The sequence below is a fragment of the Bactrocera latifrons genome, unplaced genomic scaffold (assembly GCF_001853355.1).
Source record: "Bactrocera latifrons isolate USDA-ARS-PBARC rearing strain unplaced genomic scaffold, ASM185335v1 scaffold_493, whole genome shotgun sequence".
Taxonomy (NCBI): Eukaryota; Metazoa; Arthropoda; class Insecta; order Diptera; family Tephritidae; genus Bactrocera; species Bactrocera latifrons.
In genome coordinates this window covers 107,058-126,520 of record NW_017537149.1, presented here as the reverse complement: position 1 = coordinate 126,520, position 19,463 = coordinate 107,058, and the positions used below count along the sequence as shown (strand labels likewise).

Genomic DNA, 19,463 nt, shown 5'->3' with positions numbered 1-19,463 from the left:
GGCTCCATCCATTGCATGTGTTACACCTGACCGAGGTGGAGTTTGGATGGAGGCTTTTCGCGCAAACGCAGCAGAAGAATTCCTCCGGGCCCGGGTTGGACTCAATGCCAGCACGAGTCAGGAGGATAAGGAGCAACCCTGCTGCAAGGCGTTGCTCCAGTGACGACACACACAAATTAACATTCACCGATCCAAACGGGGTTAGATCGCCGAAAGGACAGCCCATGGTCGGATGAAATCCGAGTCAATTCCGGTACGTAGAACCGGCTGTCGTGGGAATTGATGAAGGTGTTCTCAGTAAATGGTGTGAAGCGGACCCAGTTAGCTTTGTTAAATTTGTCCAAAGAAACGAAATTCATCGAGATAATTATAGGCAGATGGTCTGATGCGAGAGTTAGCATAGGTCCCCAGGTTATGCTATTTATCAGATCACTACTAGCGATTGTAATATCGGGCGAGCTACTAGAAGTGCCCATAACTCTGGTGGAGGCTTCGTCATTCATTGTGCAGAATGTCGAATCATCAATCGGTTCCGCCAGCTCCATCCCCCTACGGTCATTTGACAGACAGGAATGCCAAAGATCGTGGTGCGCGTTAAAGTCGTCTAGCACCAAACGGTTTTCACCACGAAGTAGCGCACCTATATTCGGGTGATATCCTGTAGGGCAACATGTAACTGGGGGGATGTATATATTAAATATTTGGAGCTCGACATCGCCTGACCTGCGGTCGACGTCTTCATCGATTAGACGATACTGCACGGTATTGTGCAATATGAAGGCTAGGCCATCACCATTATCTCGCTCGCGATCTTGCAATTGAATTGAAGTAGCCGGGTTTGTCGCCGGTGTCCGTGGGTGATCCTGGGGGTGAGGGAGGGACGTTTGGGTGGTATTTGTTGCAGCTGCAGAACCCGCCGGGGCGGTTGTCGCACTAGGGTGTTTGTTGGGAGCAGACTCCTGCAGCATGGGGCAACGTACGACTCACTCCACTCACGTGTGGTGCGCAGGCCGGAACACGCCGGGAAGTGAGACCAGCCAGCACAAGAGTTGCACTTGAAAGATGTGACGTTCCGACGTATGGCGATCTGACACACGGAGTAGACGGCGAACCAAGAGTTGCTGATTGGTTCTCGCACCAGGATTGGAGCGGAATTAAGGTTTGGGGACGGCGGGGGACAAGTCAGAATGGGAGCTATGTTGCCTAGTTGAGCTCTTAGGGACCGTGGAGGTCCTCTGTTGGCCACTCAGGGTGAGTGGCTGCGCAGCGCGCAAACTGTGTGCAGATTGCACAGCCGTAGAGGCTAGCGTCGCAGTATTGCGTAGGCAACATGGGGCCACGTAACGCGTGGTCCATTCCCCGTGAGTCTTAAGGCGTGAGCAAGTCTTAAGATGGCTCCATCCATTGCATGTATTTTACGTGGAGGCTGGAGTCATGTGTAGAAGTTCACGCAACTGAGGAAAGTTCTCTCATCGCCATTCACTTGGGAGTGGCCAGAAACGATTCTTTTACATATGACCCAAGCAGCTCACGACTTCCGGTCCTTAACCAAGTATCCTCCGGGTAGCCTAAGAACATCCGTTTGAAGGCGAGCTAAAGTGAGAAGGCGAAGCATTCCCTGCATAGGGTTGTGCGCTGGGTTTGGGACCCGCGACGTAAAAAAAAAATCACCCCAATGAAAACGCACACACAGCCTCGGATGAGAGACCCCACTTTTGATGACGACCATGGCAAACGAAGTAAGGACTACGAATTGAGGACATGAACCTGGAATGTCCGGTCCCTTAATTTTGAAGGTGCCGCTGCCCAGCTGGTTGCTGTCCTCGTAAAAATAAAGGCTGACATCACCGCCGTCCAAGAAATGCGATGGACGGGACAAGAACAGAGGCGAGTAGGTCCTTGTGGCATTTACTACAGTGGCCGTATAAAGGAGCGCAAGTTTGGTGTGGGATTCGTGGTGGGAGAGAGTCTCCGTTGCCGAGTACTATCATTCACCCCGGTGAATAAACGTCTAGCCACAATACGCATCAAAGCGAGGTTCAGGAACAGAAGGACAATGTGACCAAAGATGAATTTTATGAGTGCTTGGAAAGCACTTATGAGAGCTGCATCCGCCACGATGTCAAAATCGTGCTGGGCGACTTTAACGCCAGGGTGGGCAAACAAGGTATCCTTGGTACTACGGTCGGTAAATTCAGCGTCCACGAGGAAACATCCCCAAATGGGTTGAGGCTGATCGACTTCGCCAGGCCCGAAATATGGTTATCTGTAGTACTAGATTCCAGAATAAGAAGATTCGTCAAGCTACCTGCTTGTCTCCGGATAGAAAAACCACCAACCAGATCGATCATGTTGTGATAGACGGAAGACACGTCTCCAGTGTTTTAGATGTGCGTGCGCTCCGAGGTCCTAACATCGACTCGGACCACTATCTTGTTGCAGCCAAGATTCGCACGCCATCAAACACAAGGAAGGTTCGACGTAGAGAATCTGTAATCACAACAGACAGCCGAACGTACAGCGTACGCACAGCTGCAATCGAAACCATTGGTTTTCGGAAAGTGCAAAAGAAAAGCTGGTACGACGAGGAGTGCCGTGTCGCAGCGAAGAGAAAACAGGCTGCCTACCTCGCAACGTTACGAGCGACCACAACACGTGTGGGATGGGATAGATACCGAGAGTTGAAGAGGAAAGCGAGACGCATTTTCAGACAGAAAATGAAAGAGGCCGGAATCCGTGAGTTCGAAGAGTTTTAGAAGCTGGCCGACAGGGGTAGTGCTCGAAAAATCTACGAAAAAATGCGGCGGCTTATAGGTTTCAAGACCGGAGCCCCCAAAGGTGGTATAGTCACAGATGACCACAGCATATTTAAATTATGGAGGGAACACTTCTCCCGCCTGCTGAATGGCTGTGAACGCACAACGCCAAGAGAAGGCGAACCCGATTCCCTAATCGATCAAGATGGAGCAGACGTTCCATTGCCCGACCAGGAAGAAGTTCTAACAGCAATTACCCGCCTGAAGAACAACAAAGCGGCGGGGACCGATGGATTGCCGGCCGAGCTATTCAAACACGGCGGCGAAGAACTGATAAGGAGCACGCATCCGCTTCTATGTACAATATGGTCGCACGAAAGCATGCCCAACAATTGGAATTTAAGTGTGCTATGCCCAATCCACAACAAAGGAGACCCCATAATCTGCGCCAACTACCGTGGGATAAGCCTACTCAACATTGCATATAAGGTTCTATCGAGCGTATTGTGTGAAAGATTAAAGCCCACCGTTAACAAACTGATTGGACCTTATCAGTGTGGCTTCAGACCTGGAAAACCAATAACCGACCAGATATTCACCATGCGCCAAATCTTGGAAAAGACCCGTGAAAGGAAAATCGACGCTCACCACCTCTTCGTCGATTTCAAAGCTTCTATGGACAGCACGAAGAGGACCCGCCTTTATGCCGCGATGTCTGAATTTGGTATCCCCGTAAAACTTATAAGGGTGTGTAAGCTGACGTTGACCAGCTTCGTCAGAATCGGGAAGGACCTCTCCGAGCCATTCGATACCAAACGAGGTTGCAAACAAAGCGATTCCTTATCGTGCTACTTTTTCAACCTGCTTCTGGAGCAAATAGTTCGAGCTGCAGAACTAAGTAGAGAAGGAACCATCTTCTATAAGAGTGTACAGTTGCTGCATATGCCGATGATATTGATATCATCGGTCTCAACACCCGCGCCGGTAGTTCTGCTCTCTCCAGACTAGACAGTGGAAACAACACAAATGGGTCTGGCAGTAAACGAGGGCAAGACGAAATATCTCCTGTCATCAAACAAACAGTCGTCGCACTCGCGACTTGGCACTCACGTCACTGTTGACAGTCATAACTTTTAAGTTGTAGATAATTTCGCCTATCTTGGAACCAGCGTAAACACCACCAGCAGTGTCAGCCTAGAAATCCAATGCAGGATAACTCTTGCCAACAGGTGCTACTTCGGACTGAGTAGGCAATTGAGAAGCAAAGTCCTCTCTCGACAAACAAAAACTAACCTCTATAAGCACTCATAATTCCCGTCCTGCTATATGATGCAGAGGATGAGTCGACGTTGCAACTTACAAGGCAATCGGCTTGCCAGTCCTTAACTACGTAGCACCAATATGGTCGTCTGAATGCAGTGGATCGCAGATGAGGAAACTTCAGACTTGCCAGAATACTGCACTCCGCACCACGTGGGGATGCCTGTTGATGTCTCCCATAGAACACCTCCACAGTGAGACGCTTATGCTTCTTGTGAAGGAGCTGGGGGCTTGCTACCCCCCCTCATTTGAAAGGTAATGAATGGAGCTTTTGAATAATAGCACGCTTCCCCCCCTAGGACCATGGGGGCTCTAGGGCAGCCTCCTGAAAATGGTGTAAAATCGTACTTTTTCCATACAATTTTCACTAATTATTATAAATTTTATGTATTTTTACGCATAGAGTGACTCTATATTTATTATTTTTATTATTTCAATTAATTGAAGTGGAAATCCACTTTATTTAAATAATAAAAACACTGAAAATTAAAAATTGTATATGTGTCGGTATTAATGCATACAAGTAGTTGAAGTACCAAGATAACCCAACCAACCATTTATACAAGACCCCCTAAATAATAAAATTGAGAATATCATCATCTTTGAAAAAAATTAGATATTATTTTATATAATACTGTTTTCAAAGAAAATTTCAAACGTCGTTGAAAAGCGCCGCAGGCGAAAATTTGGAATAAAAAATCGCGCGATTTTTCCTTTTCACATTTGTTAATACTTTCAACCATCGATCCGAAACGAGTCGTATGTAAAGTAACCCAAATGTATATAACAACTACCATTTTGATTCTTTGGGTTATTACTGTCTTCCTTTTGTGCTTATTTTCTTCGTCGTTTGACAGTTCATATTTAGTAATTTTGCTTACATTTAAAAGAATAGTATAACACGTAATTGAAAGCCGTTTTATTTATTAAATTGTACATAAAATTGCAACTTAAAATTCATAATTTATCATTAATTCAATTAAACATATTTCAAAGAATGTGTGTGTGTTAAATTGGTTAAATTTTTTGCAAGCAGTGCAACAAAAACTTCAAAGGGAGAGAACCATTGTTTGAGCAAATGTCAAAATGTGCGTTTTTTGTTACTTATATCTAAAAAAACAAATTAACATTTAACAATAAATTTACATTTAAACCAAAGTTTAATTCATTGGCTATCCGTGCTATTTAAATTAAAAAGATCCGTGCACGCATTTAAGAGGAATAAGCAGTGAAAAGGAGATACTAAAACGAACCCAACCCTATGTCCTGCATGCAACGAGTCTCCGCATGACACTGACCACCTCTTTGCATGCCCAACCAACCCCAGCCATCTAACACCCTTTTCCCTTTGGTCCGACCGAGTCGAAACAGCATGTTTCCTGGGCCTCCCGTTAAATGACGTCGACGGCAACACTGATAACCCTCACCATCCTAACCGGGACTGATAACCGTTAAAACAACAACATGGCTTTGAAGGCCGCCTACGCAAAAAGGAGTTCTACGCGAAAAAAAAACTTGAAACACCCCGATGTTGGACCAACCAGGGTTCTTTTTTTTATGCGCGGCCGAACTTGATACCCCCCATTCACGGGTAATAAACAGATATTTTGCGATTGACAACTGCAGAAATCTTTTTTTTTTTTGGGTATAATCTATTTTCTTTGTTACTTTAATTTTATTTACAAAAGATGTCGATAAGGTAGCCTGATTCTTTCCAGGCTCTAAATCTTCAGTTGTTATCAAATAACTAGATTTGAATAGGTTTAATATTAACAGAAAACCTATTTTTGCACCATATAATATAATGTAAAAAATGTGTACAACTGATTTAATGAAGTATTAGTGAACATAAAAATGAAAAATATAATTGTAAAATTAATTTAAAATCCAAAAAGTACGTCATTCAAATATTGGTTATTTTCAAATTTAAACGCAAATATCGCGAAAACTCTTGGTTTTCTGCAGCTATAACTATATATATTCTTGATCCGGAGAACCTTCTCCATCCCACCATACCCATTTTATTTTCGTTATCCTGGGACGATATTCTAAAGTTTTCCGTATAAAAGTTAAAATTCATTATAATTAGGAGAAACACGCATTTAAAATTGTCGAATAACTATAATGCAAATATCTCAAAAACCATAAGATATCGGCAAGTACATATACATATATTCTTGATCTGGAGGATCTGCCCTATCCGTACATACCCATTGATACCTGAAATCGGGGGATGCTATTCTCTAACTTTTCCCGTTTAATTTTTATTTGCATGTAACTATATTGTCATTAATTTGAACCGAATGCTAAGTTATTCACTGTTTGATACAAAATACTTTTATGAAAGCGAAATTGTGTATGTGGATATAAAAGTTAAACGTAAAACTAATTATAAATCAAGAAAACATGCATCTTAAATGTTTGAAGTTTGGAACATTAAATGTAAATATATTATAAAAAAAAAAGCATAAATTACTAGCAACAATATAATTCATTTTTTTTTCTCCTTGTGGAGAAATTCATTTACCCGCACATACCCATTTGAAGCCCGAAATCCGGGGTGCTACTCTAAATCGCAACCATTCTTTAAAGCTACTGATTGCCTTTTTTTTGTTATGAAGATCTAATAACAACTTCAATGGACGACTGTCCACTAGCTAACAAACTAGGCTCAATTCCTGTCGATGTATTCTCTAATGCAATATTCTATTGAGATTGCAAATTTCACAGTATATATGGCATGCTTAAACTTTTAATATATCGGGATTCTACTTAATTATAACTCCTTGACGGATAATATACAAATAAAATGCAACATAATAATTCCGCGAGTACATACTCAGCCACAAATAAATGTTGTAAATCGGTTCAAGGGTTTATCGCGGATAAACGCATCACGTTATTTTTATATAAATAGAAGGAAGGGAAGAATAATGGTCCAATCACTTCAATTACATATCAAAAATCACTTATTCTTCATAGACACTTGATCTTATTTTTACATAGTAACATGACGTATACCCAATTTTTACAACTCCAATACACACAACGACTCTAGTCGCAAACTAATCAACGAATCAAGATATTGGCTGCAATTGTGTTTGCAACAATGTACAAAGACACCTTGGCAGACAATTGATCCTAACGGGGCATTCCGACAGGATAAAATCTTTGTCTTACTAACTGTATTGACGTGCCTATTGCCTGTGGAGACTTCACATTGCTTATTGTTTACAATATATGGAACACTAATTAGTTTGCCATATATTGTAAGCAATAAGCTGTCACTTCAGCAGTTTGACGGCGCAGTTTTCATTTCTATGAAAATTTCGACGAGGCAACATATCCCATTTGCACATATGTATGGCGATGGCGTTTTCATTTCGATAATATGAAATTTAGAAGAGCGAGTATTAAGATGTTGTGTTATGTTATAAAAATAAAGCACATTTTGAAAATAACATTATTCTAAAAAATTAATATTTAGTTTAATATTTAAATTACAGAAAAATTATACATATTGGGTTGGGAATGAGCGAAGTCTTAAATTTAATAAACTTACACAAGCATAAATCAAAATATCTTTGCTCATGTTAAATTTATTATTCTAATTGGTATATTTATGTCACAATTATTATATAGTAGTCCATAAATATGAATTATTATTTTTCCCAGAAATACGTTTGTAAAAAAGGATCTTTCTTGTTTTTTGTTATCTTATTTTTCCCAGAAATACATTTGTAAAAAAAAGGATCGTAATATTCTTTTTATTTTCCTCATAAAAGCTACATCAGCTACCTACCCCACGGCATTTCGTAATGTGATAAAATAAGTTTTGCAAGAGCTCAAAGCATGCGCTACATCAGCTAGCCTACGCCATTGCGCAAATGATTATGTTATGATAACAAATGCCCACGTACAGATTTAGCAATGGCAATAGCAATAGTAATTTGACAGTCAATAAGACAGTGCCGTTGCGAGGCATCTCGACAGGATAGAATTTATAGAATACTACCTGCATTGCCGTGACGATTGGCTGTGGAAACTCCACATTGCTCATAGCTTACTATATATAGAATACTATCCAAATTGCCTATGACCTGTCACTTCAGCAGTGCGGCAGCGCAGTTTTCATTTCTATGAAGATTTCGAATAAGCAACATATCCCATTTGCACATAAGCCGACGGCGTTTTCATTTCAGTAATATGAAATTTAGAAGAGCGAGTATTAAGACAGTTGTGTTATATTATAAATCTTAAAATTAATAAACTTATACAAGCATAAATCGAAATATCATTTCTCATTTTAAATTTATTAATTTAATTGGTATATAAAATTTATGAGACAATTATAAGTATAAAAAGATGAATTCTTATTTTTCCCAGATATACATTTGTAAACAAATGGATCTTTATTGATATATTTAGTGCGAGCTGTTGACAGCAATGATCGGTTATTTTGATAACTTCCAGAGATCTTTTCCCATTCACATTATTTTTGAAGAAATATTAACACGATATATCGACAGGCGAAAGTTTATACTAACTATTGCCTATGGAGACACCATATTGCATTTGAAATGCAGTATATGAGAGCGATTCTCTTGCTCTTGCAAGATTGCAGATTGCAAAACTCCTATACTGAAATATACAAGGGCACGAGAGCACCCATTGCAGAATCTTGTGATATATGAACGGCTGATTCATTTAAAATATTGTAAATGACAGTTATGTAAACAAAGAAAACTGTAACAAATATTTATAATTTGAATAGAAATTATAAAATCTATTAAAAACTTACATTCCTCAACAATTTAACGGCGAAATTTATCTTTATGTAAAATGATGGCCAAATAGGGTTGCAATTATATTTTTACGTGCCATTGCACGTAAATAAAATACAAATGTAAAATATGTCAGACCAAAAGCATATTTTACAGCCATTGCAAATATTCTTCAGCGTGTGTTTGCTGTTGCGCCGTTACATTAGGTGAAAAAATCTGCAACTCGTGCACCGTGCAAGGGTTTTGCGAGAGCAAGAGAATACTCTTATGGTGTACAAATTTGAATGCTTACTATTACATGGAATGAACTCATACTTCAGCAGTGTGGCAGATCAGTATTCATTTCTATGAAAATTCCGAAGAGGCAACAGAGTTCAGTTACATATATACCAACGGCAGTTTTATTTCGGTTATTTTAATAGTCGTATACTGTAAGCAGTCTCTGGTCACTATTTGAGACATTTTGAGGTAAAGTCTCAATTTGCGACTAGTTACTATTCACTAAACAGTCTCTATTTGAGACCGGATAGTTAGCAGGTCACAAAACTAAAAAGAACTTTTGACTATACTAATTAGAGATCATCATACTAGAGATCGTTTTTTTCTAAATTGGGAAGGTACTGAAACACGAAAAGGTTAAAAATAAATCAACGTCAACGTATTTTTATTTTTATTGGTGATTATGTTATTTGACTATGGTATAGAAATTTAATTTTTGTTACCGACATATTTGTTTACATAGAAGTGTAAAAACATCTCTGATTAACAAAATGTAATAGATTTTGTGACTATCACTTACAGAATAGCAAAATCTTCTCAAGTCACAAAAATTGTCTCTAATAATATAAATTGTTTAAGACGGTTGTATTAAATAAAAAAATTAAATTCGAAATAATAAGTAAATACATTTTCAAAATTTAAAAAATTAATATTCAGTTTACTGGTGTTATTTTTCAGAGAATTTAAACCAATAAACTTAAAAATGAAATCTTCTTCTTCCTAATTGACGTACACCGCTTACGCCATTATAGCCGAGTTAACAACAGCGCGCCAGTCGTTTCTTCTTTTCGCTACGAGGCGCCAATTGGATATTTCAAGCGTAGCCATGTCCTTGTCCACCTGGTCCTTCCAAAGGAGTGGAGGTCTCCCTCTTCGTCTGCTTCCCGCGGAGGGTACAGCGTCGAATATTTTCAGAGCTAGAGTGTCTTCGTACATTCCGACAACATGCCTTAGCCAGCGTAGCTGCTGTTTTTTAATTCGCTGAACAATGTCAATGTCGTCATATATCTCATACAGCTCATCGTTCCATCGAATGCGATATTCGCCGTGGCAAACGCGAAAAGGACCATAAACCTTCGTAGAACTTTTCTCTCGAAAACTCGCAACATCGACTCATCAGTTGGTGTCATCGTCCAAGCTTCTGCACCGTATAGCAGGAGGGGAATTATGAGTGATTTCTAGAGTTTGGTTTTTGTTCGAGTAGTCGCACGATAGAGAGTCGCCTTGTCTGAAACCTCGTTTGGTATCGAATGGCTCGGAGAGGTCCTTCCCGATTCTGACGGAGCTTTTAGTGTCACTCAACGTCAGCTGACACAGCCGTATTAGTATTGCGGGGATTCCAAATTCAGACATCGCGGCATAAAAGCAGCTCCTTTTCGTGCTGTCGAAAGCAGCTTTGAAATCGACGAAGAGGTGGTGTGTGTCGATTCTCCTTTCACGGGTCTTTTCCAAGATTTGGAGTATGGTGAATATCTGGTCGGTTGTTGATTTTCCAGGTCTGAAGCCACACTGATAAGGTCCAATCAGTTTGTTGACGGTGGGCTTTAATCTTTCACACAATACGCTCGATAGAACCTTAGATGCGATATTGAGGATTCTTATGCCACGGTAGTTGGCGCAGATTGTGGGGTCTCCTTTTTTATGGGTTGGGCATAGCACACTTAAATTCCCATCGTTGGGCATACTTTCGTTCGACCTTATTTTACAAAGAAGCTGATGCATGCTGCTTGTCAGTTCTTCGCCGTCGTGTTTGAATAGCTCGGTCATCAATCCTTCGGCCCCCGCCGCTTTGTTGTTCTTCATGCGGGTAATTGCTATTCGAACTTCTTCCTGGATCCTGGATCGTCTGCTCCATTGTCATTGCATTCACTGCCATTCAGCAGGCTGGAGAAGTGTTCCCTCCATAATTTAAGTATGCTCTGGGCATCGGTGACTAGATCACCTTGGGGGTTTCTACAAGAGTATGCTTCGGTTTTGAAACCTTCTGTAAGCCACCGCATTTTTTCGTAGAATTTTCGAGCATTACCCCTGTCGGCCAGCTTTTCAAGCTCTTCGTACTCACGCATGTTGGCCTCTTTCTTTGTCTGTCTGAAAATTCGTCTCGCTTCCCTCTTCAACTCTCGGTATCTATCCCATCCCGCACGTGTTGTGGTCGTTCTTATCGTGGCGACGTAGGAGGCTTGCGCTCCTTTATATGGCCACTGTAGTAAATACCGCAAGGGCCTACTTGTCTATGTCCTTGTCCCGTCCATCGCATTTCTTGGACGGCGGTGATGTTAGCCTTTATTTTTACGAGGACATCAACCAGCTGGGAAGCGGCACTTTCCCAATTAAGGGACTGGACATTCCAGGTGCATGCCCTCATAGTCATAGTCCTTAATTCGTTTACCATTGTCGTCATCAAAAGGGGGTCACTCATCCGAGGCTTGTTGTTTCCCTTCCTGGTTTTTTTTACGTGGCGGGTACCAAACCCAGCACACAACCCTATGTAGGGGATATTTCGCCTTCTCACTTTAGCTCGCCTTCAAACGGATGTTCTTAGGTTACCCAGAGTTACTCCATCCTCCATCTCGCTCTAAACAATGGAAAATATCGTATGCTGCCTTGTTCTAACAGAATACATACATTTGTTAGCAAATCTCTTTACATTATGTCACGGGTAACAAATTCTTTTGTTAGCGCATAGCTTACCTACATATGTGTTATGGATAACAAAAAGTATTTAATAATAAAATCATATTTAATTAAACATAAGATTAAGTTTATTTCAGTATCAAAATTATAATTCTAAAAATTCATATTTGTAAAAGCAAAATTAGAAACTGCAACTTAAAACTAGTATATATAAGTAATAATAGGAGGCATTCAAATATATAGCATTAGTAGGGATTCCTTCTCCTTGCGCCCCTCTAAATTGTAATGGTACATTACATCGTTTGAAAACATACCATGCAGTACGCCATCCACACTACCTTTTGCGCCTTTTGTCTTCAATATTAGCCGCATCTGTTATAAAAAAAATACAGTAAATTATATTACAATCGCATAATATTTAAAAGCGAAATATTTACCATAGCATCCGTGCTTTCCTCTTGTGAAGAAGTAATTAATCATTTTGCTGAAAGAAAAGTAGAATGTCAATTTAGAATTATCGCCATATTCAGTAGGTCTGAGAATCGGCTACTATCTCTTTTCCATACCCCTAAGCGATAAGGGTTGATCACCCTTAATTCTTTATTTTTATATTTGGACGACATTTTTTGCTTTTATTTTTTTATAAAGTGGCATTAAAAAATACATACAACTCTAAAGTTTTACTTTTTTATCACCAACCCTTTTATCTTTATAGCTCCATAACTGATCAATTATAATGTTTTTAGCTGTACTTCGATTAAAAATCTAAAATAATTTTTAAGAAAATAAGTATTTGTTTTTATTATTAAAGTTTGAAGGTCAGGTTCCAGCTCTCATGCTCAAGAAATTATCGGTATTATTTCCTTTGTGTGAAATAGTAGTTAGCAAGAAATTTTGACATTTCATATCGCACCGTGAACGTTAAAAGGTAGACGAAGAAGAGTATGAAAAACTAATCAAACAGAAAAGATATTTGAGAAAGACCAATTGGTAAGTTTCCCATTATGTATATTTAAATGTTTTTAAAAATATTATGATTAATTATTATTATTTAATTTTCAGGTGGTCCTAGTTAGTATCCATCAAAACCCCACCAAAATCTGGAAGCATATTTTATAATTACAAAGTAAGTGAATACGTATATGTCGGAGCGCTAGTGCTTGTGTTTTGTATGGCAGTGTATATGTGTATGTCGGAGTGCTAATATTTTGTAGGTAACTGTATGTGGCACAGCGTCGTTACAAGTAGGCGACGCACTGGAGGCATATATTACAGTACTATAGAATGTAAATGCGAAAATAAGCATAGTAACACAGAAACTGTTACTGAATGAGGTCTGATCGTATTGTGCGAACAGAGTGAAGAGACTCAGGAACCGTTACCTACTTGTAGAGCAATAAAGGGGTGCGTATATAATTAGATGCTTTGACAAAATTCAATCCCGATTGTGCTGGAGCGGATGCCTCTGCAAGGTATCCAACGGTGGACCAGCCTTTTGATGACAATACCCTCGAAGGCGGCGCACTTGGGATAGTATTGAGCAAGACGCTTGACGAAAGCGCATTAATGGTTATTACAAATATGTTTCGCAAGCATAACCAAGTGGAAAGAATACTTGGAGGAAATCGCAGAGTCGGTAACATTGGCACACATGGCGTAAACCGATAATAGTTTGTTACACTGAGTATGTACCTCCAATGTAACAAGTCGCAATCAGCTACAACAACTGGAGGCATACACTTTTAAGAGGCGTTACACGGAAGAGGATGCAGGCCCAGGCGGAAGAAGTTCAAGTTCCAATTGATTGGAAAGATGAAACAGCGCAAAAGGAAACGTCAAAATGAGAGCAACAATTCTGGAGTGATAGATCGGTACAGTATGCGATATTTCAGTGCAACGATGAGACATTACGCTATTTCATGTCCTGAAATCCTGATCAGTTGGAGAGAGAAAATATAGAAGGTGCGTGTAAATTTTTAGTTAGTTAAAATTATCAGGTGAATCCGTTCCATTTTGATTTAACTCTAGGAGCTGATGTTCATTGAAGGAAAGTGATTGTTAGTGTTTGTCAATATAGTAAATATACTTTATTGTTAGTAAAATTTATGGTAGATTTTTAATGTCGAAATTGATTTACCTGAATTTGAACGTCAATCCTAATACAATATAGAGTTAAAAATGTAAAGCGAAATACAAAGTGGAAACGAGATTGTAATAAATCAAAATTGAGTGCATGGAAAATGAGAATTGACTAAAATTATTAGGTAATCGAAAGAAGAAGTGGGCGTAGGGCGCAAATACATAGTGAATGGAAGAGGAACAGTAATAATATTGCAATATGGGCCCTTCCTATTTCTTAAATGTGCGTCAGGCTTTTATACGCGTGGGCGTGTGTACGTGTGGTAGTATGGGTTTATTTATTAGATTGCTTTCGCATGGACTGTGATGTCCAGCATTTGAAAAAAGCATAACCAAAAGTTATAAATGATACACGTAAATATTTTATCAAGGAATCATATGATTAAAGAATGTAGGAGTATGGAAAAAAATAGTTAAAAGACGGATCGAATTTACTTAGGTAAATGATAATTGCCAAATACCTGAATAACATGATCCTGAGGCAGCCAAGTTATCAACTAAGCTAAAAAATAATAATTTGACAAAGAAATTGAGAGAAAACATTTGAATTGAGGAAAGGAGTTTTACATAGAAGGACAAGAGGAAAAGATAAATCTAAATGTTTGTCCGTAATTCCTCGGGTATTTAGATGGGCAGTGATTAATCACGTGGGGAAAAACCCGTGGATAAAGTCGATGGATTTTATTTGTTCGAAAATATGTCAAAGTGTGTTTGTTGGTTTATCGAAAATCGTATCAGCTGCAAATTTAGCTATCAATAGAAACATTGTAGGCTGAATTAAATCCGATTTCAGAGAAAGACATTCCATAGTGCAAAAGGCATAAGGTGAAGATGATTCAAAAAAAAAAAAAAAAAAAAAAAAAAAAAAAAAAAAAAAAAAAAATAAAAAAAAAAAAAAAAAAAAAAACTTAAGGAGTAAGTAATTTGTTTATTTTTATCACACCTTAAACTTTGTTACTGAAAGTTCTATTATAAGGTTTGTATCCAGCTCTCAAGTAATTGCTCAAGAAAAAAAATACATCATTTTTCAAGTAATTTTGACAGCTGGTTACGCATTGTGAATGATCCACATTAGAAGAGCAAGAGAGAATAAACTTTGCGCGTATTATGTATGTATGTATGTGTGAAGTAACATAAATATTTTCATTGCGATTTAAGGAATCTTGTTGATGATTGGTAAGTCTTATACAACATTTCAAAAAGAAATATACTTCATAATAATGAATTTAACTAATTTATGATGAATTTAACGACTACTTTCAATTTCCTTCAAGAAACAATTGATGACTTGATGTTTCTTCGCATAACCATGTTTGCCATATTCGCATTTTATAGAAAAAAAGTATTAAAAAGTAGTACTAGATTACTTTAGAGCTGCATCCTAGCACAAGTAAATTTATCGCAGGAAAGTTTCTTGACCGTTTCTCAAACGTTTTTTTTTATATGAAGTTTTTACATTTCTTGAGAGCTGGGCTGACCGCCGATAAAATCAGTCAGAGATCGTGGCAAAATACCTTAACCGAAGTACATTTGGCAATGTAATGAAAGGTCAATCGAGTCACCAAGATCTTTAGAAATGCTAATCGGTAGAGAAGTTAGATCTTTAGGCCTATTAACAATAGCTGAAGAATTGGATAATTTATTTCACAGGGATCTTAAGAGAACAAGCAAAGGAAATTATTGAAGCTAATGCTCGTTATGACAAACGTCGTGCTTTATTTAGGCAAAAATAGTCATGAGACTGGTCGGCATGAGAGGATCTGTCACTGTGTTGGTGAGCACGAAAAAAAAGTAGCCCAGTGAGAAATTGGAATTAAAATTAAGCAAAAAAATATATATTTTTTCTTTAAAAAGACATTTTCATTATTTTTCGTCGAAATAATTAATAGTATAATGAAAATTAGCGAAATGTGTTTTAAGGATATATTCCCTATTATCTTTAAAAGACTTGGAACATAAAAGGCATTGCATGGCACTAAAGGCATTTAGAAGCATACAATATTTCTCGCAGGGCATATTTGGATTTGATTGGCTAGATTAGCGTTACTGTCGCTTTTACTACAACATTTATAAGGCCTGACATGCTTCATCTTATCGAATAATAACTGCCCTAAAAATCCCTGAAGCGGCTAAATTAAATTGCACCTGTCAATTTGCTTTCTTGCGTAAAGAGGTATTCAACTGAAAACTCACCTCCTAAATAAGGTAAGGGTTGAGAGCAAGTGTATTTCCTAAATATTTTTAAATAAAAATAGCCACTAAAATATGCAAATGCATTGTCTCTACCTCAAAATCATCTACGTCTTAGTTGCTGTCTAATCCTAGCCTATTGAACGAATGTTCAGGTCGTGGAAGTCCTTGGAACTTTTGCCACGATCTTATTCTTATTTCTATTATTTCAATCGAAATGTTAGGAGAAAACTCCCAATTTTCGTTGGGAGCTGTCGGTTGGCAGTTTCCGTTGGTTACCAAGTTGGCGTAACGCAACCCCCATGATTTTTTAAACAAATTGCAGGACATGTAAAGTGTTATCCTTACACATCTACCACCGCCACTTCTTATTTGTCCAAAATAATTTTCTTGGTTGTCCTGACATAATCGTTCCGTCTGTACATGTTGAAAACCTGAGCGTGACACGAATCGCCACAACCGTTTTAAACTATTTATATTAAGGATCCAAGCCTTAAGGCAGTTGAAAGATGAAGTGATGTCAGCTCCGGTGTCATCGTTAACCCTAATCGTCTTTAAAAGCTTAAGAGCCTCGTCTAAAAATTGCAACTGTTCAGGTGTTGTCGAAAAAACTTTTTTGTTGGGCAAAATAGCTTCAAAATTACTACTATTAAATATATCAAATAATTTATTAATAAATAAAATATATTCCGCCGTATTACAATAACTATTCGAAGGACAAGTCAAATGACCGGAACTATAAATTGATAACATTCCGGAAACGACTGTGTCACTGAACACTTGACTAGCAAGTTTGACACTCATTTTTTGAAAATTATTTGGTGCAATGTGAGCATCAGACAGTTTCGGTGCACAGCGAATGTGATTTTGCGAATCTTAATTATAAAAGTGCACTATATCGGACCAACTAATCGGACGAGATTTAAAACTTACTTTATTTTTACAATTTTCGAGACAATTCCGGGTATTTTTTATAAGGTGGGGACAATCATTAAAAAAGAACACCTCTTTGCCATTTACATTGAAGTATGGGCGCTCTTCGCGAACCCCTAACACCCTAGCTAAATTAAGAATTAGAACCTAGAATTAGAACCCTGATCACAAACAAAATGGCATGGATTAAGACCAATGTTTTCTAGCTGGGTGATGGCCCCAAAATATATTTTTTGGCCATCACCTTTACAGGAACCAGGGTGAGACCAAGGTGTTCCACCAATTCCTTGGACCATCAGACTGAACTCCTACAATTTTATCAAATTTAGGTAAATATTGCATATGACTCTTAAGTGCCATTTCGTCACACGAAATAGACACGAATTTTTGTTCCTGCAAAATCCCCGACTTTTCAACCCTAAACATCTAATACTACTGCTATTACACCCTGGATTGCGGGGCCATTCCGCAACAAACTCGTCCAGTGTTCTCTCATCCGGAAACCTAAGGATTGGCTTAAGGTGTCTGTAAGCTAAAGGTGATAAGAAGTATACACCTAAAGCCAGTGTTTTAAAATAGCGGTCGTATCTACGACTATTGGGATTTCGGTTGAAATTTTTTATACTATTGTGCACTATGGCGCTTATCTATGGATTAAAATTACTATTGAAGTGCCCTATTAAGTCAAATCCTTCCTCTTTCTCCTTTAATTCATTCTTTATTCTTTTATATTTCTTTGCTCAATCTTCTATATGATATTTTAATTAATTAATTTTCCTTTCCTTTTCTTCTAATTTATTTTTCAAACATAAATTTGCTTCCACCAATTTTTGCTTCCTAAGAGCTCCTGATACTAAACTTAAATTTGTTTGACTTCATATTTCCCTGGAATTAGCTATCCCTAAAAACCCTACTTCCTCCAGGGCTTCTTTTGCCACGGATGCTAATAGCATCAAATTATTACCGTTATCAAGCAATCCTGATTCGGTATCATTATTTTGAAAACAAAAATTTTCCGTTCCCATTTCAATTATTGAATTGGGACTAAAAACATTTTTATAATTAAAACTAAGTTCCGGTGCATTTGGCAAATGCGTGTCCGGAACAGTATTAAGCCTTAGCTTTTTTTTAAACTTTGATAATTCGGGTGGTGGAGCACGGTGCTCGTTCGTTCCATAGATGTGGTTGGCCGTGGGGAAACGGTCGGCGCAATGTTATTCCACAAATGTTAAATAAAAAACAAAAGGTTTCTTATAATAAATATATTTTACAAAAAATAAATTGGACAAATATTTACCACGTCTGGATCGGTGAGCGGTCGCAAAAGAAGAGAGCGCACAACTTTTAGATATGGTTTAGTTGCGCGCGAATTAAACTTCGAAAAAAGTTCGAATAAGAGGAAAAGAAAAGATTGCTCTGCCGATTCGATTATATTTACACAGTTAGATGAGCCACCAACACATTTTTATGATTTCAATAATGGACTTAAAGTTCTTAGACCGAAAAAATGCTGGTTCTGAGTGTATTGACCACAAAACTTTTGGTTAATTTTTACTAACTATTGTTACTATTATTGATCTTTGAAAAATTATTAAACAATATCAAACCAAAAAAAAAAAAGACAACCAATGCTATTATTATTTACTATATAACAAAATAAATTTTTTGCAACTATGTATGAAGTATCTAAAAATCTGTTAATAAATAAACCAAAAACGACTTTCTATTTACCTTTAGTAGGATATCCATTGAAAGTTGAAAGATATCTTTTTGGAAATATCAATAAAGGTATTTTCGCAATAATATACGATGTCTATTTGGAAATCTTTGCACCCAGACAAAAAGTATAACATCTTTTGTCAGTTATTATATTCCTTCTTTCTCTTGGTATTCTTTTTGGAAAGTTACAGTTTCAATTCAATTCATAAAATTTAGTGTTTAAAAACCGTCACTTATTTTACAGACTCCAACAAGTATAGGAGTCTTTGAAATATCTTAATAATAAACATTTAATAATTGATGTGAAGTTTTATTACGCCACATAATCGGTGACCGCTACGGTTTAACAACACATGTTAAATGGACCAACAGCAAAATTATTCTACGAAATCAAGCGATGGGTGCCCAGGCACGCTAGACGAAAACCACACTAAGGAATTTTTTGAAGCAAACACGCCTTCTCAGCTCCCACCACTGCACACTACGCACATCGACCGATTTGAACGAATCGAACTGCCGAAGTTTTGGAACCAGCAGGTTGAATTGTGGTTTGCTGCCGTCGAAGCACGGTTCCAGAAATACTATGCAGTGATAGCTCGCCTCGATCAACAGATACTCATCGTTGTAGAGAACATAATTTCTAATTCGCCCGAGACAGATAAGTATATCACATTAAAAGAGGCACTGCTTAATCACTATGCCATTCCTC

General features: G+C 38.2%; 1 protein-coding gene across 5 annotated transcripts in view; it reads right to left on the bottom strand.

Annotated features, from left to right (window-relative positions):
• LOC108973620 (plexin-B) overlaps nt 1-7,227 on the bottom strand; it is a 52,567-nt gene extending 45,340 nt beyond the window's left edge. For 3 of the 5 annotated variants that reach the window (XM_018940993.1, XM_018940994.1, XM_018940997.1), the window contains exon 1: nt 6,916-7,226. The gene's annotated coding sequence lies outside the window, so the exon portion shown is untranslated. Of the gene's footprint in view, nt 1-6,915 lie in introns of all 5 variants that reach the window. The other 2 variants (XM_018940998.1, XM_018940995.1) reach the window with 2 other exon arrangements.
• Nucleotides 7,228-19,463: the final 12,236 nt, after the last annotated feature.